The following is a 22,925-nucleotide window of genomic DNA, read 5'->3' as shown; positions in this document are numbered from 1 at the left end:
CTGTTAAATATCAGAGGTTTATTCTGAGGAGCAGCAGAGAAGAGTTAGAAGATCTTAAGCAGGAAATGACAAGATCATATTTAAATTTTAAAAACCATTCTGGCAACAACCAGAGGATGGATCAGACCGTGGGCAGGTAAACTCGCTGGTATGAGAGACAGTCAGGGCTTGGCACTGAACATAAAGGGGAAGAATCCAGAGGACTCTACCGGGTCACATAGCTGATTAGATGTGGGGATGAGTGAGAATGCTGAGAAAGCTAGGGCAACCCCAAGGTCTCTCACCTGGTCATCTAAGAATGTGTTCATGCCAGTAGGTGAGATGAGAGACACCAAAGGAAGAGCAGTTGTGGGCAGTGAGGATAACAGAGATTATACTGAGTTTGAGATAGCTGTGAGACCTTCCGTGGAAGTCCACCAGCAAGTTGTACAGAAAAGTCTAGAAGTCGAAGAGCAACCTGGGATAGAGAGAAAGAGACAGGACTGATCAGTAGAAAAGATGATTAAAGTCATGAAAAGGCCCTGAGCACAGAAAGTAGCTCAGTGTTCACAGAAGGTTTGAGGAGGGAAGGCAAAGAGTGAGTGGGGAGCATATTTACTGGAGAAATGTAGTCAGGCTGACAGGCAATGATAAGCGCCCAGTGTAGGTTTGTAGTGATATATTTAAACCAAGACTAGCCGGTTTATGATTTTCTCCAACAATGTTCAGCGAAGAAGGACAAGCACCAAGTAGGCAAGCTTGGGATCCTTAGTCATTATTGTGCATAAGGACTATGCCAGACTGCTTTTCATTTAAGCTAAAGTATGAACAATTTTATACAAACTGCATTATTATTTAAATTATTATTTAAATGCCCTGGATAAACAACCCCAGATGATCTGACAGGGTTTAAGTGTCTATGAACAATCTTTTATCTCCTTCCCAGATTATTGTAGACTCATTTTCTAGGAGGTGTTTTGGTTTTGCTTAGGGCTGGGGGGCGGAGGGTGTCTTTACATGGCACTTTAACATGAATCAAATGTTTTCAATATTTGAATCCCCTGAAGGAAGACTAATATGTAGTGAAAAACTAGAGAGAAACACACGTTGTGCAAGAAACACACGTTGTGCAAGAAACACACGTTGTGCAGGTAAGAGATTATGATCATTGACATTACTTACCACTTTGCAAAATGTAGCCATGGAGCTGTACTCCTGAATTCCCCATTTGTTTTGATTTCTCTAAGACACAGATTCTGGCAATAAAGTTTTCCTAAAATCCTGCTTTGGCTTTTTCCTCTCCACAGGGGTCAGACCTGACAAATAAGGGTCGACTTTGTCCCTGGAAGTTTCACTGATGTTCTCCTCTTTGCCTAAATAAGTCAGATAAGAAGGGTGACCCGAGACAGCTCCCAGTGCTGTATTTTCAAGAGACCTCAGTGCCCTCCCTATGTTTGACAAAGAAATCACTTCAAGGTATTAAATATTCTACTCTATTGATTCTCATGACTTGATAGTTTCCCAGAGGTTCGCAGAAATTGGCAGGTGATGTGATTAAACATCACTCACCCAGGGAGTTCAAGGTGGACTGTTTCTGGAAGATCATTTATTCCTAACAGTTCCAGAGAATAACACAGAAAATTACAGAATGGCAAGCACGTAATATTTTTTAGCAAGTTATAATACAATTGTTGGAATTCATAGACTATAATAGACACATCATGCCTCAAACCATGCACTAAAAAATAACGTAAGCAGAATAATTATCAGGGTGTATACTCACAGACTTCGATCTCTGTCCGACACCATGTCAACTGGTTTTATTCTCAAGAATATTCTTTTAATATGACTTTATTATCTTTATTTCTGCCAATCTTTGCCAAAGTTGCTTTTTATGGTAATAAATTTGAAATTGTTGGCACCTTTAATTAACTCTTTTCTGTAGATCATAATATTTTAAGTGAGAAAAACACTCTCTCTGCAATTGCTGAAGTAACTGGTAAACTCAGAAAATTCTGCCAAATAAAATACTGTATTCTAATTTTTCCTTATTGAAATGTGTAAATATCTCAGAAATTTCCACAGATACTGTCTTCTGTCCTGTTGAGAATAGCATTACCTGACAAATATTTTTAGAAGGTAAAAAGAACTGACAAGTAATCTTTCCTTACGATTCTTTGAATGTTTCACCAAATTTAGATGACGCAACATCATAGAGCTCCTTAATTGCATCAAATTCCAGAATAAAATGTCAATTTGTTTGTTTAAATATAGAACCTCTAACAAAACATTCTTCCCACGAGGTTGAGCTATTCTAAAATCTCAAAATTAAACCTTATAAAATGTTTGAGTGCTGATCATTTGATTTGTTTGGTGTTTCACTTGCTTTTATGTAAATAAATTTCAGTGTCCTTCTGTTGCAGGCTTTCTTTTCAAACATTGCAATTTATTAAAAGCTTCAAATACTGAAGTGTTTGGCATTTAATGAATACTTTGATTAAAGACTTCTGGTGAATTTTAAACAAAATGTACTCAGAATTCACAGACTAATGTCCATGAATATAAACCAATAATAATTATTCTGCTTATTTTCTAAATTAAGTTGATGGTATCAGCTTCCTCATAAGCTGTATCCATATAATTTATGATTTATGCTTGTATATGCACGTTTATTATGTATATATGTATCCTTAAACATGTATTAATTATATGCGAGGTTGTCATTTTATATATGTATTTATAAATTTAATGTATATTTGTAAATTTTGACAACTGTAGCCCTGTTTGGATTGGTAGAATATTGTCACTTATTTGGTCCCAAATATAAATTATACGTGCACCACAGGCACATTCCTATTTTTTAATTTTATAACATTTTTACCATGACATTATGATCCACCAAAACTTATATTCCTATTATCACCATAAAAACAAATAATTTTTTTAAAGATTTTATTTATTCATTTGAGAGAGAGAGTACACAAGCAGGGGGAGGAGCAGAGGGAAGGAGAAGCAGACTCCCCACAGAGCCAGGAGCCCAATGCAGGGCTCAATGCAGGGCTCCATGTGGGGACTCCAGGATCATGACTTGAGCTGAAGGCAGACCAACTGAGCCACCCAGGCTCCCCCAAATAATTTTTATCTTCAAATTTAAACTGTTTAACTAACTAAATTTACAATAGCATTCCCAATGTCAAGTGAACTTCCAAAATCTTTATTCTGAGTCCATGAATTGAATGAGAAAAATACCAAACCATTATTGGAATTAGATGATTTTCTACTTAAAATATCTGATGACATTCATATAAAATGGGCATCTTTTAAATGTTTGCCAAGTCCTTTCATTAATGGAGCCAAAAATTTAACAGCCAGAAGTTCATTTTTCACACATGCTCAAGGAAACTTGGAATTTAAAACTAATAAAATTAGTTGAGAACAGCCATTTGATCTAAATGAAAGTCATCCTCCCATAGAGTAATACAAAAATACACTTTCTGCAGCTGTAGACGTTAAAGCTTTGCCTTTGAGCATGGTCTTCTTAAATCATGGCAGACTTGCCTTGGATGGTAATGCTTCTTCGACAGTCTTGTGTCTTCTGGCTTTCTGTGGTCAGGGATAGGACTTTGTGTCTTGGTTTCTTTGAGTTGCTGTAACAAAACTACCATAAGCCAAGGAGCTTATAAACAACAGAAATTTATTTCACACAGTTTTGCAAGTTGGAAAGTCCAAGATCAAGTCAAACTCTGGTGAGGTCTTCTCACTGTATCTTCACCTGGTAGAAGGGACACAGGAGCTCCCTTTGTAAGTCTCTTTATAAGGGCACTAATCTCATTCATGGGGCCTCCACCCTAATGAATTCAGCGCCTCCCAGAGGCCCCACCTCCTAATACCATCACTCTGGGCATGAGGATTTCAACTTAAGAATTTTAGGGGGATAAAACATTCAAACCATAACACTACGGTTTTTGGAATGGGTAGTAAATGTCAAATATTTTGACAATTGTCATGTTCATCAGCAACTTTCTGTAGGAAATTAATATCGGCTACTTGATTTTTGTTTGTTTCTTGTTTTAGTTCATCGCTGCCAAAAGTGCTCAAAATTCTCAAAACCATACCAAACAATAAAATAAGTAAGTGAGATTTGAACCATAAAACAAATGACCAAAACCACTGTCACAAAGAAAGTTGGGCTATTTACTATTTGTCTATTGATATGATATATTGAAATATATTGTTGTATTCATCTCTATTACAGACCTGATCAGCCTCTGGTCCCATAAATATCTCTCATAACTGCCCAATTTTCCTGTTGCCTCTGTCAGCCTATACCCTAATTTTTGTTGCACTTCCTAGGCCACTTCACAGGGTGACACCTCAAGTAGCTGACATTTCAATTGACCAGCAGAGGGCACCATGTCAAACACTTCTCCCACCACCATCAAAGACCTGAAGGAAATCACTGTCCCTAACTGTTCCAAGTAGGCACATTATTTTGTATCAGAGTGCACTGCATGCTGTCTTTCAAAGTCAGGTTTTAGTCAAATCGCATCTTTAAAAGATAAGAAGAAGTAAGAAAGGATATCACGAGCTGTCTTTCAGATTTAACCATGTGTTAAAATGAGAGTGTGGGTTTCTCACACTACCCAGTGAGAACACCACTGAAATGCAAAATAAAGGTCTACCAAATGACCTCAGTTTATTTATTTAACCTCAGTTAAAAATAATATTAATTTTGCTAACATATGAAAAATCTAGGTCACATGCTAAGCCAGACCAGACTCTGGAAAAAAAACATATAGGTCTAGACTGAGACTACACCAGGCAAACCAGGGCAGATAGCCACCCTACTCGATACCCACTTTAAGCATTTGACACTCTTTGCTTCCACCACAGAAAATATAAAATCCCAAAGTAATAATCAAATCCTTTGAATTAAAAAATAAAAAAACTATCCAGATAAGGGACATTTGTCAAGAATACCTAAACTGAGTAAAATGCCCAAGCAGAATTGCATTAATGGAGCTCAGATATTATTTCTCAGTTTCATTGATTAAGCTTCTTCATTGAAATATATCATTGTATTCATCTCTAGGAGAAAGCCAAGATTACCCTTCACTCCTTTTCCAGGAGAGAAAATGCTTGGAGGAGGAGGCCAGATTAGATTGGGGACCCTCACTGGCCATGTTTTCTAGTTGGGGTCAGGGACAGAGCAGGATAAATATGACCATGTACAACGAAAACCTCTCTCTGGCTCATTTCTTCAGACACTGATGACTTTAGACTTCATCTCTCCCAACTGGAAAATTCCAAGGTTTCAATCTTAGCTTGATGAATAGCACCGTTTAGGACTCTCAACCACACAAAATATACTTCCCATACGACCCAATTAAGCTTCCTAAAGTTCTGCATTATGCTTTAAGGCCAAAGATCCAGTCAAAGGATTGACTCAATCCAACCAAAAATGTTGAATGGGGTTCACATGTTCCACATGTCAGGAGTTCAACACTGAACAGAACAGTCTCGGTGTCTTTGGAGAAAACAAGAATGAGGAGGACCAGAAAAATAAATCTCTTAGTATATCAAAATGATAAGTGCTATGATAGGGCTATTAAGCGGTGTAGGTGAGGTTCATTAGAGAAGGGGATATAAGATGAAACATGTAAAAGGCATTACTCAAATATGGAGATTGAAGATGAAGCAGTAGGTGGCATTCCAGAAATAAGGATCAACATGTGCAAAATCCCTGGACGAGTGAGAATAAGGCACACTGAAGTACTGACAGAAAACCTGCATGGCCAGGACATAGACCAACGAGTGAGAAATGTATCAGCATAATGCTGCGGAGCGACAGGAAGAGGCAAGATCACAAAGGACCTTGTAAGCCCTGTTTCATTTTTGTTTTAAAAATGCCAGGAGAGGGGCGCCTGGGTGGCTCAGTGGGTTAAAGCCTCTGCCTTCGGCTCAGGTCATGATCCCAGGGTCCTGGGATCGAGCCCCGCATCGCATCGGGCTCTCAGCTCGGTGGGGACCCTGCTTCCCTTCCTCTCTCTGCCTGCCTCTCTGCCTACCTATGATCTCTGTCTGTCGAATAGATAGATAGAATCTTAAAAAAAAAAAGAAATAAATAAAAATAAAAATGCCAGGAGAAATTAGAGTGCAGGAGGGAGTGGAAATAATCCACAGAGCAAGCGTTCTAAAAGGGCAGAAGATGGAATTTAGATCTTAGATGAAGGGTTAAGTCTTAGACAAGAGAGAGGAAAACTCTGAACATCGTAATTATGGAAGAGAGAAAAAGTGCATGTGAATACATTTAATATTGTAGATGTTGCCAGGAAACAACGGGAATTTATGTCCAAGCCCTTCTATTTTCTCTATGAAGCCGATGAGCTTCAGTCTGTGGGTGAGGCAGGATGTGCTGGGGTGGGAGGTTTACGGAGCTCGAATAAAGTCTGCCATAGCTTCTGTGGAGAATGGGAGGCAGCACTAACTAGGCAAGCATTGCGGATTTGTTTGGAGAGTCGAGGGCCTGAGATTTTAAACCAGAAATGTGAAGGTATCGTCTTTAAAATTTTGTGTATTTTCTTAACTAGAAATGCTCAATAAACTTATGGAATAATACTGGAGAAGAGGCAGATAACTGGATTCTTCAAGGGTGGGAATTTTGTCAGAGTTCATAAAAATGATGCCAGATAATAGCGTACATTGGCACAAGAGTTGTCTAAGTGGTGGGCCATGTAACTTAACCTGGAAAGGGAAACAAGTGAAGACTGGAATCAGCAAATATGTACAAAGAGAATATAGATGTCCAGGAAGTGATATTTGAAAAATAGGTATAAAGGAAGCATCAGAATGAGAGCGTTGGAAGGGTCGGAGATTGTGGTCAGTGTTTTTAAGAAGCAGAGTAGTTCTGAGTAATAATGACTAGGTCCAGGGACTGGCCATGGGAGTTGGGATGAAAGTCAAGATGAAGACAAGGAACGGGGAACCCAGAATGCTGAGTGGGTCAAACTCACGAATCCTCACAGTTGTCCAGAATATTGAAACAGAAGGGAAGACCACTGTCCAGGAGTCAGTCTTCCTCGAAGAAAGGGGGCTGTCGGGGAGCTCAGTAGATGTGGCAATGAGGAAGGGTAGGCAGAAGACCCAGACTCCTTGGAGGAGGGGGTGTTAGTGGGATGTCTGGCCACTGCAATAGAGTCTAAGGTGACCAACATGTTTGTGCCCAACCTGAGGGCTCAGCTGTGGGAGTGTGAGTGAGCCACACCTCAGAGGGAAAAGAAGGGTTTTGGGGAGAGCCGTGCTTCTTTCTGTTGGGATTGCTTCGTTTTAAATTTAGTTAACAATTTCTGGCTTTATATCAATTAATCTCCTCCTCTCCTTTTTTCCAGGGTCTTTGGTTGACCATCTCTAGCCACTAAACCAGCCACTGAATTTATGTTTGCTAGGGTTTTTTGTGTTTTTTGTGGGGGTTTTTTGTTGTTGTTGTTGTTTTTGGTTTTTTTGGGTTTTGTTTTGTTTTGTTTTGTTTTTCCATAAAAGCACTAAACACCAGGGGTCCGCTAAGAACTGCACTGGCTACCGAATTCAAGGTTCAGTTTTCTTGTTGACCCAACAATTATTATGAAGACTATTCTTTCTCCCCAGTGGTTACTTTGTTGTTGTTGTTTTTTTAATCACCACTAGTTCTCTTTCACCTTAATTTCTAAACTGTGGTAGTATCCTGTGTTAAGAGAACGTAGCCTTTATAATTTTTTCTTGGAGCACTGATTCAGATTTCCTCTGGTACCTAGTATATAATTGATTTTGCAAAGCCTTGTGAGTGTTAAAAATAGTGTTTACTCTCTCTTCACTGGGTATAACATTCAAAACAACTTTGTCCATTGTCCATTATTCAAATCATTTATACACAAAATTATATCTGGAAGTGAATCATCACTTCCTGAGACTCATAGAGTGACATCTCCTACAGGGATTTTGGTTTTGTCAGATACACCTCATTTTTTTAAGAGTTTTTGCTGTTTCCATGCAAGCTCAGTGCATAAAAATTTGTAACTATTACATCTTCCTGGCATATTTTACTTTTTTCTTAGCAATGCTATTTGAAATACCACTGGGCCTTGAATTCTATTGTGCCAGCTACGAATATTGCCATCCATTCACCTCACACATCTTTTGTTTTTTTTAAGATTTTATTTATTTATTTGACAGAGAGATAGAGAGGGAGCACAAGTAGGCAGAGCAGAAAGCAGAGGGAGAGGGAGAAGCAGACTCTCTCCTGAGCAGGGAGCCCAATGCGGGATTCAATCCTGGGATCCTGGGATCACGACCTGAGCCAAAGGCAGCCGCCTAACCAACTGAGCCACCCAGGCACCCTTCATCTCACATATCTTTAACAACCCTTTATTTTCAACTATTGTGAATCATTTTGTGGTGTGTCTTTTAGAAAAGAAATCTATGATTTCAGTATACTTTCTAACCCGCCATTTATTTTTTCTTGTTGTTTTTTATTTCTTTTTTTTTTTTCCTTCTGCGTTCTTAACCTTTACTGGATTAAGTCTTTGTTGTTGTTCCTGTTCCTCTATCAGTTTGGAAGATCTGTAAATCAGTTAGGATTCAGTTTGGCCACATGGAATAGAAACTCCAAAATGAACAACTTAAAGGCATGCTTTTTTTTTTTTTTTTTTTCTTTCCCAAGCAATAAAAATCTAGAGGGAAGTCAGCCCAGGACTGGTATAGAGGCTCCACTGGCCTCGGAAATCCAGCCATCTCTTCTCTTCCTACTCCCCAATCCTTAGAACACAACTCTGATTTCTTAAGACCATAGCTATCTGTGAGGTCTTTGGCCTCTGTGTCCAACTTCCAAGCAGGAGGAAGAAAGAAGGGCGAAGGCCACAAAGGGCTCAGGTCAGCTGGGTCAGCTCCTTTTGAGAAGCCTTTCCTGACATTTCACACAACACTTCCATTTCCATTTAGTAAGGTAGCCACCACATCACTGCAGAATGCTGCCCTTTAAACACACACTTTACCTCCCTAAGTGAAATCAGAACTCTGTAACTAAGGAAGAAAGCAAGAACTGATACTAAGTAAGCAAGAAACACACTGCCAACATGGACATACTGGACTCATTCCATTAGTAAATATATGTAAATTTCTAGCAAACCTCTTTAAAGCTATTTTTGTATCAGTACCAACAATTAATATCCATGACTTTCTCCCGCCAAAATTAGATCTGTAGTATGTATGACTTACCCCTCTGTTCCATTCAGTCTTCCAAGATTTTAATGAAATAATGTTTTATTTCAGATATTGTTAGTTTTCATGAAAATATAATACATAACATATAAGATAGTAATATATAATTTTATATGTATTTTATTGAAATACATAAAATAGTAATCAACAATTCAATATAATGGAGACTATGTTTCTATTTTAAGAATCACTTCTTTTAATTATATTAAACACAGTGATTATAACAAGAACTTTTTACATTTAGTTATAAATTCTATGGGCTTCTCTGCTTATCCCCCTTTCTTCTATATCATGTTCTCCTTTCTTGAAATTGTATTGTTTGTGGACCAATTATTCCAAAAAAGGAGGCTGAGTGATATGCTCTGATAGCTCTTTAATTTGGCCTCAAAATAGGTAACTGGCTACAGATAACGCAGCTTTAAACTTTGGCAGACTCTGCTCCATTGTCCTTTTAGCTTCCTGTGTTGAAGATAAGACACTGCTAATCTGATTTGCTTTCCTTTGTGAGTGGCTTATTTCTCTGTAAATTAATAAGACTTTTCCTTACCCATAAAATTCAAAAATTTAGATGGGCAGGTCTTTCAGTATTCCTACCTACCCTTAGGGGGCACTCTGGATCTAAAGTCTGTGTGTGTGTGTGTGTGTGTGTGTGTGTGTGTCTTCATACTTTGTTTTAACTTATTTTTTAAACATTTTTTATTTAAATTCAATTAATTAACACATAATATATTATTGGTTTCAGAGATACAGACTCATGATTCATCACTCTCATATAATGCCCAGTGCTCATTACATCATATGCCCTCCTTAATGCCCACCACCCAATTACCCGTTCCTCCACCTCCCTCCCTTATAGCAGCCCTCAATTCCTTTCCTATGATTAAGAGCCTCTTATGGTTTGTCTCGCTCTCTTGTTTCATCTTGTTTTATTTTGTCCTCTCATGCCCCTATGTGGATCTGAAGTCTTAAGTGTAAGGTGCCCTCGGAGAAATTTCCTTCTGCTATTTCCTTTGGCTTTTTTTGTCTCCCTTCTGTTTTCTTCTCCTTAGCTTCTCTTAAATGAACATTTGTTCTTCTGGGCTTATCTATATCTCTTAACTTTTGAATCAAAATTTCTATCACCTTTTTGTTTTACATTAAAAAAAAAAAAAAAACGGGGTGCCTGCATGACTTAATCGGTTAAGCGTCTGCCTTCGGCTCAGGTCATGATCCCAGGGTCCAGGGATCCAATCCCACATCAGAGTCCTTTCTCAGTGGGAAGCCTGCTTCTCCTTCTCCCACTCCCCCTACTTGTATTCCCTCTCTCACTGTCTCTCTTTGTCAAATAAAATCTTTAAAAAAAAAAAAAAACAAACTTAATTTCCAAATCTTTAGTGAAGTACTTTCAGTTACTCAGCCCTCCTAGTAATTACTTTCTTTTCACATCATCTTTAAAATCTTAAGACTTTTTGGGGGTGCCTGGGTGGCTCAGTCAGTTAAATGTCTGATTTTGGCTCAGGTCATGATCTTGGGGTCCTGAGATAGAGCCCCACTTGGGGCTCCCTGCTCAGCTGGGAGCCTGCTTCTCCCTCTCCCTCTGCCTGCTGCTCCCCGCTGCTCATGCGTGTGCTCTCACTCTCTCTCTCTCTCAAATAAATTTTTAAAATCTTTTAAGTAAAAAAATAAAATAAAATATTAAGTCTTTCTTGTTTAATGGCTCCTCGTGGAAATTTACCCTAGTTTTGTGGATTTCATAGCCAGTCATTGTTTTCTAAATAATTGCTGCTGTATATGAAATGAAAAAAGGTTGTTTTGCTGTGAATCAGTTATTCTGTACATTTGTCTTAGTTCTTTTTTCGACTGTTTTTCTCAAATATTCGGTAAGTCTTTGTTTTAAGTGAGGTACCTTTAGGCCTCCCACTCCTGGCACTTAGTAATGCTTTAAATATCTGGCAAAGGTTTCTACAACTTTCTTTATGTCAGTTTCCATGATAGATCTCTTTCCTGGAAGGCCTAAAGAGGTACATAGGATGAGGACACTGACCGAAGGGTTTCCCATTAAGGTCTGTGGTTGTCTAGAAGTTGAACCAACAGACAAGCTGGCGTCTCCTGCTAAGGGACAGTCCTGCTTGCTTTTTCTTCTCTGTAACCACCTGAGGGCCTGGAGTTAGTGCAGGTCTGTAGGCTCACTCTAGGGCAAAGTCTTCAGCCCGTCACTCTGGAAACAGGAGGAGGGCAGAAGGAATGATGAGCCTAGCTCTTCCAAGAATCACTATTTGCTTACTTACCTTTACAAACATCCCCTGGGTCAGTTTCTCCTTGGGCTGATTGATTCCTGGCTTCAAGTCTCTCCTGGGGGGAGTTCCTGGGGGAGGAGCAGGTCTCACTTCTGCAGTAGCCCCCTCCGACTTCAATTTCTGCTTGTGTTTCTCTATCACCTGGTTCTCGATGTTTTCTTTACCTTGTAGCTTTTAATTGGAAAGCTACTTGCTATTAATCCATTCAACAAATACTTGTGAATTCCTTTTCTGGACCCAGGAGATACAGCAATGAAATTTCCCAGATTGAAAGAGGCTAAAAGAGATATGAAAACCAAATATGCATCATCCAAGATTCAGTTCTAGAAAAAAAAAGTCAAGGCATAATAGGGAAGAATTGGTTTTGCTGCTGTTGTTTTGTCATGTATTTGTTTTACTACAAGAATATGACTGGGACAGTTGACATCATTTAAATGTGGATTAAATATGAATACTGTATCAGTTAATCTTCTGATTTTAATGAATAAACCCAAGGGTATTTAGAAGAATTCCCTTTTTTTTAGGAAATACACATTTTAGGAAATACACATTTCCTAAAATGGGTATGAGAGATTTCCTAAAATCTCTCATATTGCTGAAAATAATAGTAAGTGAGAAAATTATAAAGTGAATGTGGTAAATTATTATCAAATGAGCAACTGGGAAGAAGGGTATACAGAAGTTCTTTGTTTATTCGTGTAAGTTTTCTTGAAGTTTAAAAGTATTTCAAAATAAACAGTTACCTTTTCTTAAAGAATATGGCAGAGAATAATCAAGATATCATCTTTCCTACTAATAATTCTGGTAACAGAAGATACAGTTCGTGTCTCTATTAAAGACACTTTCTACTACTTGATCTGAAAATGAATCACAGTTGTCCATCTATTCACAGAGAGGGCTGGGCCACCACAGGCCATCCCACGAAGGAAGCTCCCAGCATGGGGAAGAACAGCAGAACACATTGCTCTCCATGAGCAGGTTGGGCCCCAAGGGAAGGAGGACAACAAGACACCCACCCAGCCACACACCCCACCCCCAGGCTCTTTTTCCAAACTTTTTAAGTTATTCTTTTTTTGAGAGAGAGAGAATGCGCGCCTGCATGACAGGGGTGGGAGACAGAGGGAGGGGGAGAATCTTAAGCAGGTTCCACACCCAGCACAGAACCCGAGATGGGACTAGATCTCATGACCCTGAGATCATGAGCTAAGCCAAAATCAAAAGCTGGATGTTCAACTGACTGAGCCACTCAGGCACCCCTTAAGTCATTCTTACTTAGGAGTGCATTGAGACCATGAGTGTTATGCATGGAGTTTTCTCAACATGGAAAGAAACATTCTGAATGAAAGAAAACTGGTCAGCCTTGCCTAGCAATATATGCAAAACAAAAGGTTAGTAATGAAAGTATTTAAGGAGATAATATCAGAGAGGTATAAAACTTAAAAAAGAAGAAGAAGAAAAAGAAGAAGCCGCCAATGGACCTAAACAAATGACTCACAGGAAAGAAAACACAAAAGTCTAATAGTCCTATCAAAGGATATTCAAACCTACTGGTAAGCAGGGACATCCAGAGTAAAATAACAACAAAATGCTATTTTTTTGGTCCATCAAATTGGCCAAAATTTTCATTACTGATAGTATCTAGTGATGGCCAGTAAGGGTATGGGAAACAGGGACTTTCATACACTATTGATGAAGATATAACCAGAATAACTTCTAGGAAGAAAATATCTATCAAGATTTTAAATGGACCAACAATTGAACTTCTAAGAGTCCGTCCTTTAAAAATATTCACACATGTACAGAAAGAATTCCACTTTAGCGTTACTAATAGTAGGGAAAAATTAGAAACACCCCCCCCCAAAAAAAATCCATCAGTAAGGAAGTGCTTAAAAAATAAAAGAACAGTACATTTATTCTTTGAAATATTTGGCTGTAGTTTAAAAGAATGAGATAAGGCTCCATGTACTTATAAAGAAGTAAAATCATGAAGACATTAAGCTGTAGACATAATATCGTCCTGTTCTTAATGTCTAAATCCATACACATCTTTGTAAGTGGGTGATAAAAGATTTGAAAAGACACATAGAAAATTGAGATGGCTTCTTACAGGGAAGAGAAAAGAATTTCGATCATTGAGTAAAAGGGAATGTTCACCTTTCCATATTTACCAAATTTTTACAAAAGCATACATTGCCTTTGAATTTTTTAATAATTAAAATGAAGAAAAAAATAAATAAAATGAAGAAACATAATCTGTTAAGCATGCAGATATGTAGTTGTTAGCATTGAAAAATATTACCATAGAGCATCCATCGAGAAAAGCAGTATAAATGGGATGACAAATTCTTCTGAATGAGACCTTTTTGTCTTTCTTTTGGCAAAAGACTGCAAGAAGGGGAAAAAAAAAAAGGTAGCAAGTAACCTCACTTCCAAGGCAAGATGCTACACCACCTTTGCAGGCCAGAGATAGTTCAAAGCGTTCTGCCGTTCCCCATCACCAATCTCCAGAATCTATGAAAGAAACTGGAGAATTATTGGAGCTTAAAGTCCCATCGTTGGGAATTCCTTTGGAGAGGAATGTCAACGCACCAGAAATAAAGAGTGTGCTTCCCTCTTCACATTAAGCTAAATGAGAGAGGCGTCAACAGAAGCATTTAGCGAGCATGATGTGTGTCCTCTGGATTTGAAGGAATGAGGATTGATATTACCCTTTCTCCAGAAAATTCCAAAAAAAGAAGCTGTGCCTGTCACACATGTCCAGAAGCTGAAAGACAAACGTTGCATGGGTTTCCCATGGGTGGAGATAGGGTCCCTTGGGAGGAAGCCCCACTGGGTCACCTTAGGATCAACACCATCAGGAGGGCACCCTGTAACCTGACACAGGAGAGGGGGGTCAGAGACACAGAGGGGAGCACCAGCAGCCAAGCCAAAAGTCATGCAGATGAGAGATTCTTAGTGATGGGAGGAGGCACTGGATAACCCACAAAAGCAGACTGCAAGAAGAAATCACCTATGGGACCCACTACATCTATGAGTGCCAACACCAGACTACCCGTGCCAGTTGCCCATATCTCTCCTTTCCTCTAGTCCAATCCTAGAAAAGTCAGATGCAACACCATGGATGGGAAAGAAGTAAAGGAACAAGGGGTAAAGGAGAGATTAAAATTGCCCATGTCTCCCTTCCCCCACTATGGGCTTTTAAGCTAAAATATTCTCTAAGGTAAGGGAAGGTTTCAAATGGTTGAAAGTTCATGGTTTTTATATTATGCTCCACTAGACTTTTTATTGACTGACAGTGTTTGAAAAGATATAAAAACCGTTTACAATTTCATCCAGGCACAGGAAGAATGATTCCACAGAACGGGTGTCCAAAGACGGTAGTGAGAAAAATATTAAGTTTCTCTTCTTTCCTCCTACCAAATCCTGCTCATTCAGGAAACCCTTCACATATGTAAACAGTGGTTGTGACTCCACTGCCATACTGGCTCATAGGAAAATGCTTACAGTTCTGCATAGTTACCTCTGGTCCAGAGCAGAGGACTTCTTTTCAGGCTCAGCCTCATTAGAGATATGTAAGTACACTACCGTCTGCTCAGGCAGGTTTTTGAGAGACTAGGACTGTTGTAGGACAATTGTAGACAGAGACCAGTGGAGTGGGAGGGTCCAAATTCAGGACTGACTCTGCACTGGGTTCTGACAGGCTACTTCCAGCTCCTGAACAGGACGTCCAGGACACGACCCCTCCTCATCCCCAGCTCCACTCTGATCCTTCTCACCTCCATCCCTCTCCTGTCAGATCTCTGGGGGAGGATAGCCTAGGCCTGCAAGCATGCAACTATATCTTTCTGTCTTGAACTTAAACTGAGACTTAAATCTTTGAACTTGCTTCAGTGTAGACCAGGAGAAAGAAAGAAACAGAAAGAGTCCTTGAAGGACTGGTAAGAGAACAAGAGGAGACGAAGATCTGTCACCTGTCTGGGTGTAGATACCAGATAGATTGAAAAGGGTTAACAACAGCTGTCTCTGGATGGTAACGTTCCAAGTGACTTTTTTCACTCTCAATCCTTTTTTTTTTCTTTCAACATTTTATTTTTTAATTGTTCTTAAAATTACCATAAAGTGTGTCTGTGTAGAAATATATATTGAAACCTCTGGTTTCAATAAGACAAGCCCGGTGTCCTGGGAGAACGTCCTCAGCACAGTGCAGATATGCTGGGAACTGGAATGCTAAGAGCCTGCAGGTTGCAAGATGGAGGTGTGTATCAGCATTTAAATAGAGTCAAGTCTCTGCAGTCTTGGAAAAAACCTTCCCTCAACACCATGTTCCTGAACACACAGATCTGTCATCACCCAGACCAAACTTCTTGAAAGGGTCCTTGCTCTCTGTCCTCACTTCATTTCCCATCAAACCCTTTATCACCTCACCAGAAGAATATGAGGTTCTACTTTTCCCTTTTTGGCCAAACCTCAAAGGTCTGAAGAGAGTCCTTCCCACACTGACTACTGCAGTCATAGGTGCAGATGAACCTAGGGAGGCCAGATGGTCAACTGAGCATTGAATATTCTTAATATTTGTTTAGATTTGTTCTCTTCGTTTTATTTACCCACATTTCAAATATTTTGAATAAACATATATAATGAAAAGTAGTAAATACTTTTATTTGTAAAAAGAAAATTACTCAGCAAAATTAAATTCATAAAAGAAATATCCAGTCAGGCTTAAAAGACTTTTTTTCCAAAGGACTGTTAGAGCAAAATCCAGACAAATGGATGTAGGAGTAAATGGAGAGATGATGAAGAGGATAAATCATTTAAGGTTTATTGGGTATTTCTTGGTAACATAATGTGGTTTCAGGAGGGGGCAAAGGAAGAGGCTCAAGAGAAGACTGCGCAAGGAGCAGCTGGAGAATACTACCAAAAACAAAATCTCCCGCCTACCCTGAAAATCTTACCACAAAAGCAGAAGACAAAGAAACAGTTTTCCTATTCAGCATTCAACCAGAATACGACGCACCTCACAGACAAATCACTAAAGAGATTGAGAAGGCAGAAAAAAATCTCACCTCTTCTACAGCCAAGTACATGTGTCACATTACATACCTGTTCTCCAACTAATGATGACTTGTCCCCAAGCAAGAGGACTCGACAGCTCCATTTGTCACGCACAGTCCATCCTGAACTCACCTAGTAATTGGGGTGGCCGGGTGCATGGCCTAATTGCCTTTATCCAAAGGAAAAATGCACTTCTTATATCTTGAGGAGGTGGTTTTTGCTGCTTGAAGCCAGGCACCTTTGTTAGAATCCTACCCTCCCTGGGGACTGGGAGAGCAAGCCCTAGGGTCCCTGCGGATTACATTTCAAAGAGATGGGTCCCGGGCCCTGAGAAAGATATTCCTTCAGTTATAAGGCCTGCAAGAAGCTCTTTTTTTTTTTAAGATTTTATTTATTTATTTGACAGAAGAGATCACAAGTAGGCAGAGAGGCAGGCAGAGAGGAGGAAGCAGGCTCCCCGCTGAGCAGAGAGCCCGATGCAGGGCTCAATCCCAGAACTCTGATATCATGACCTGAACTAAAGGCAGAGGCTTAACCCACTGAGCCACCCAGGCGCCCCATGGAAGAAGCTCTTTTAAAGATTTACATCTCAAAGAGGGAGAAAAAGAATTTACAATTTCTATCGAGTTTTCTAAAGTAAAGGCTCTGAAGGAAAGGGAGGCTGGGTGAGGCACAGGGAAAAGAAAGTTGACCCAGAAGAGAATGAAGAGAATGAGAAAACGGGAAACAGGGTGAGTTAGCAGCGTGCTCCTTGAGCTCTGGCTGTGGACTGCAGGTTGTAAGTGGTACTTTGCCCTCATCAGTCTCTCCCAGGAATGTGAGGAGGGCCTGATCAAGCCACTTTAATAATGCAATGTTTGGGACAGCATGTTGACTTTGAAATTTAAAATTACTTTAGAAATATCAGTTATTATTTTTCCCATGAACGTCCTGCAACACAAACATAGATGTTCATGCCAGAATACTACACACACACACACACACACACAGGTACGTGTATCTAATACAAAAACCCCAGCACAGCCCCATGAGAGTTGAGAACGGTGTAGAACAAGACAGGCATCCATTCAGGCCCAGTGGGCCATCTTTTTATGAAGACCTAAGATGGAGTATATTCTAGGTCTTTTCATATAAAACAAAGATTCCTTGGGGCGTCTAGGTGGCTCAGTGGGTTAAAGCCTCTGCATTTGGCTCAGGTCATGGTCTCAGGGTCCTGGGATTGAGTCCCGCATCCGGCTCTCTGCTCAGCAGGGAGCCTTCTTCCCCCTCACTCTCTGCCTGCCTCTCTGCCTACTTGTGATCTCTCTCTCTCTCTGTCAAATAAATAAAATCTTTTAAAAAAAAAAAAGATTCCCTACTTGGGTGACCTAGATCCTGAATGGTGCACGAGTGTGGTAAGATAGGGCCTCTAACTATTTGCAGTCTTTCACCAACTTTAATAATAATTACACATAACTAATAAGGATACATAGAAAACAAAATATAAAATTATCTCTCCTTTGATTTTAAATTATATAAAATCAATGTTGCAACTCTAAATAGTCTATGCCAATCAAGTTATGTGTCTTATTTAATTCGAATATTGGAATCGATTATTACTTATGTATTTGGATGCTTAGTAACATAGACCTTAAAACTTCACCAGCCAGTGGAAATGAAAGCTGGTGCAACCACTCTAGAAAACAGTATGGAGGTTCCTTAAAATGTTGAAAATAGAGCTACCCTATGACCCAGCAATCGCACTACTGGGTATTCACCCCAAAAATATAAATGTAGTGATCCAAAAGGGCCCCTGCACCCCAATGTTTATAGCAGCAATGTCCACAATAGCCAAACTATGGAAAGAGCCCAGATGTCCATCGACAGATGAATGGATAAAGAAGATATGGTATATATGTACAATGGAATACTACTCAGCCATGTAGAAATCTTGCCATTTGCAGCAATGTGGACAGAATTAGAGGGTGCTATATTAAGCAAAATAAATCAAGAAAGATAATTATCATATGATAATTGAGATAAATGAGATAAAAAGAAAGATAATTATCATATGATCTCACTGATGTGTAGAATTTAAGAAACAAAACAGAGGGTCATAGGAGAAGAAAGGAAAAAATAAAACAAGGCAAAATCAGAGAGGGAGACAAACCATAAGAAACTCTTCAGCATAGGAAACAAACTGACTGTTGCTGGAGGGGAGAGGGTGGAGGGATAGGGTAACTGGGTGATGGACATTAAAGACGGCATATGATGTAATGAGCACTGGATATTATATAAGACTGACAAGTCACTGACCTCTACCTCTGAACCAATAATGCATTATATGTTAATTGAATTTAAATAAAAATAAATACATTAAAAGGAAAAAAAATTACACCACCCTTGGGGTGGTTCAGTCAGTTAAGCATCCAGCTGTTGATTTCAGCTCAGGTCATGATCTCAGAGTCGTGAGATCAAGCCCCAAGTTCGGCTCCACACTGGGCAAGATGCCTGCTGAAGATTCTCTTTCCCTCTCCCGCTGTCCCTCCCCACCGCTTCCCCATGCATGACTGTGCTCTCTCTCTCCCTTAAAAAAAAAAAAAAAAAAGATTTCACCAGCCTCTTCAATGGCTAAAGGGAAGAAAGTCATCTCTTAAGCAGATTTTCATTATTATGTTAGGAATCACTAAATAGTTATTTTAGTTATGTAGTTGCACTCTCCCAGGGAAACAGTATCATCAGACCTTTTCTATGTGGCTGGACAAAGCTAGTTTATTTAAGATCCCCACTAGCTAGAGCAGATCCCTGGGGTGAAAGTGGATAATATGCACAGAGTCCAACAAGGCTGCCAAAATGAGAGGGATCAAGACACTGACCTTGTCCCTCTTGGGATTAAACTGTAACACATTTCCCCTCATCGACTGAAGTTATCTCAGTGGGTGATGTCTATTGACAAAAAGGGTATCAGAGGTCTCCAAAAGCAAATTGACTACACAAGGCCCAGGGTGGGAGGTTGGGGGCACTGGTTCCAGCCCAACATGTGGCTGTGAGCCAAAAAAGCCCTTTAACACAAAAACTCTGGCCAGGGCATGAGGTCAACAGAGGGAAACATGATCTTACACCTGAGCCTGGTGCTGGCTCATCTTTCACTATACTGGCTGCCTTGCTAATGCAAGAACTTAAAGCAAAATTCTCCCCTTCTTTTGGATTCATCAGCCTTCCCACCGGCAATGTGAGTGGGTAAAACACTGAAAAGGTAGCCAAATTGCATATGGTGTATCCTTGCCTAGAGTTAAAACTAAGAAGATTGGAATTTCCCAGGTTGCCAAGAGGAAGGAGGAAAGTGCCCAAAACCATAATCTCCTAAGGAAATCAGTAGAAGGAACATAGTTCTATGTTCCAAAGCCAGGGCCCCTAAAAGAAGATGGGGGCCTCCAAGAATTAACCATGAATGAAAGACCCTTAGTCCCCCTCACCGGGAAAGCCCAGAAGGCTTATCACCTAAGAAGTGGTAATAAATAGTCTTTTAACCTTAAAAGTCCCTTTTAACCTAAAGTTTCCCCCCCTCCATCCCATTCTTTTCCTTTCAGTGTATCTGTTGAAGATAACCTTTGACCTGTAGATAGACAGCTGACCTGCATAGTTTCTGACAGCCCAGATTTTTGTTGATTCTGTATTTTCAGCAAACTGACAGCTGAATCCAGAGCCTGGGTTGGATGGATGTTTGGTCCTTTTGATAAGACTGTCTAGGGACGGGGTGCCTGGGTGGTTCAGTTGGTTAAGTGACTGCCTGTGGCTCAGGTCATGATTCTGAAGTCCCAGGATCGAGTCCTACATCCAGCTCCCTGCTTGGCAGGGAGTCTGCTTCTCCCTCTGACCCTCCCCCTTTTCATGCTCTCTCTTTCTTATTCTCTCTCTCTTTCAAATAAATAAATAAAATCTTTTAAAAAAAAAACTGTCTAGACAATGTGGTATCCTTTCACTAAGAGGCAGATAATATCTGATTCTCTTTTTAGTACATGATGTTAACAGTTACTGATGTCCAATATCTAAATCCATTAATTAACTGAGAGTTGCAAAGGAGTGATATTCTTTTTTTTTTTAAGATTCTATTTATTTATTTGTCAGAGAGAGAGAGCACAAGAAGGGGGAGTGGCAGACAGAGGGAGAAGCAGGCTCCCTATTGAGCAAGAAGCCTGATGTGGGACTCGATTCCAGGACACTGGGATCATGACCCGAGCCAAAGGTCCAGCTTAATGGACTGAGCCACCCAGGGGTCCTGCAAAGTGGTGATATTCTAACATTTTTTTCATTTATTAGTTGGAATGCATTTATTAAGAAACACTTCCTTCATCTACCATGTGGTTGCCCAGTGGTATGCACCACCTCCGATACTCAGAATATGTTTTTAAGTTGCCTGCACTCTCTTCTTATTCTTATTCTTCTTATTCTCACAGCCCCATACCTCAGTTGACTGAATACATAATACAATTGCCCTATAGGCAGAATAAGTGCTCAATTATTTCCCTTTATTTACCAGTTAGAGATAATGGATTAATTTCCTTTCATTCTCCAAACGTGAACCATAAGCCAGATGACACAGAAACGCAAATGACCCATGATCTCACTTGTATATGAAATCTAAAATAGCCAAATTCATAGAAGCCCAGAGTAGAATGGTGGTTGCCGGGACATGCTGGTCAAAGTGTTTAAAGTTTCTATTAATGAAGCTGAGTAAGTTCCAGGGATCTAATCCAGTATAGTGACGGTAGTTACCAATACTGAATGGTATACTTGAAATGTACTAGGAGGAAAAATCTTAAATGTTTCTCACCATGAAAACAAATTTGTAACTACATGAGGTAATGATAATTAATATGATTGTGGTGATCAGTTGAGAAGGTATATGTATATCAAAACATCATATTCTATACCTTAAATATATATAATTTCTATTTGTCAATTATACCCCAGTAAAGCTGGAAAATTTTTCAAATCAATTGGTGGATATAATTGATTATATTAACAGAATAAATTATTATCTATTAACAGAATTAACACATAATATAATAAATAAATTATATGACTATCTTAATAGATGCAGAAAAGCATCTGATTGAATTCATATTCACTCATGATAAAAACTTCAGCAAACTACTAATAGAAAAGGGCTTTGTGAATCTAGAGTATCTTTTTTAAAAGACCTATTTTAAAGATGATACTGATGGGGTGAATTAATGAAACTTTTCCACCTGAGATCAAGAATACCTGATTTTGCCATGTCTGTCCATATTGCACTAGATGCCCTAGTCACTACAAAAAGGCAAGAAAAAAACGTAAGGATTGGAAAGGAAGAAATGAAACTGTCATCACCCCCACACAACATGATCACAACACAATTGTAGATGTAGAAAAATCCCAAAGAACTTGCCATCATATCATTAAGTAATTTGAGCAAGGTCATTGGATATAAATTCAACTTAGAAAAATCAATTGTATATATATATCAATTGTATATATATGTATATGTATATATATAAATATATATAAATATCAATATCAATATATATATAAATATATAAATCAATTGTATATATATCAATTGTATATATATGTATATGTATATATATAAATATATATAAAAGAAAAATCAATTGTGTGTGTGTATATATGTGTGTGTGTATATATATATATACTATACATACATACAAGAAGGGAACAATTAGAAAATGAAATCTACAAATAGCATTTACAATAGCATCAAAAAGTTAGAATTGTAAGAATGAGCCTCAGGAAAATACTCTACACAGCAGCTACAAAACATTGTTAATATTTTATTACTAGTTCAAAAATATTAATAAATGAAAGGACGGATCATGTTTATGAGTGGAGAAACTCAATATTAAAAAGCTGTCTATTATCTCCAAACTGATCTATAGATTCAATGTTATCCCAATAAAAATCCCAGCAAGTTGTTGTTCTGAGGGGAAAAAAAATGATTTCTAATTCTTAAAAACACAGGATGGTTGAACAGGCCCATGATTTACATTATCTGACATTATATAATAATAGCCTGAAAATAACGCTATTAATACCACCACCTCCAATACTCAGAATATGTTTTTAAATTGCCTGCACTCTCTTCTTGTTCTCACAGCCCCATACACCAGTTGATTGAATACATAACCAGCTCATGCTGTCCTCGCATTTTAGACTCTCATTTACTTTTAATTTTACACGTAACTGTATTTTTAATGCTTGCCACCATTCCTTCTGGTGAAATCTCTCTAGTCATTCTGATTGTCTGAAGCTCACTCTCTAGCAGATTCCTTAGGATGGGCACATTGATAACAGTGATATAAAATCTTTGGCTTGCATTTTCTTTCC

The sequence above is a fragment of the Enhydra lutris genome, unplaced genomic scaffold (genome assembly GCF_002288905.1).
Source record: "Enhydra lutris kenyoni isolate GAN:26980312 unplaced genomic scaffold, ASM228890v2 scaffoldscaffold56, whole genome shotgun sequence".
NCBI lineage: Eukaryota > Metazoa > Chordata > Mammalia > Carnivora > Mustelidae > Enhydra > Enhydra lutris.
This window is presented reverse-complemented; position numbering follows the sequence as displayed.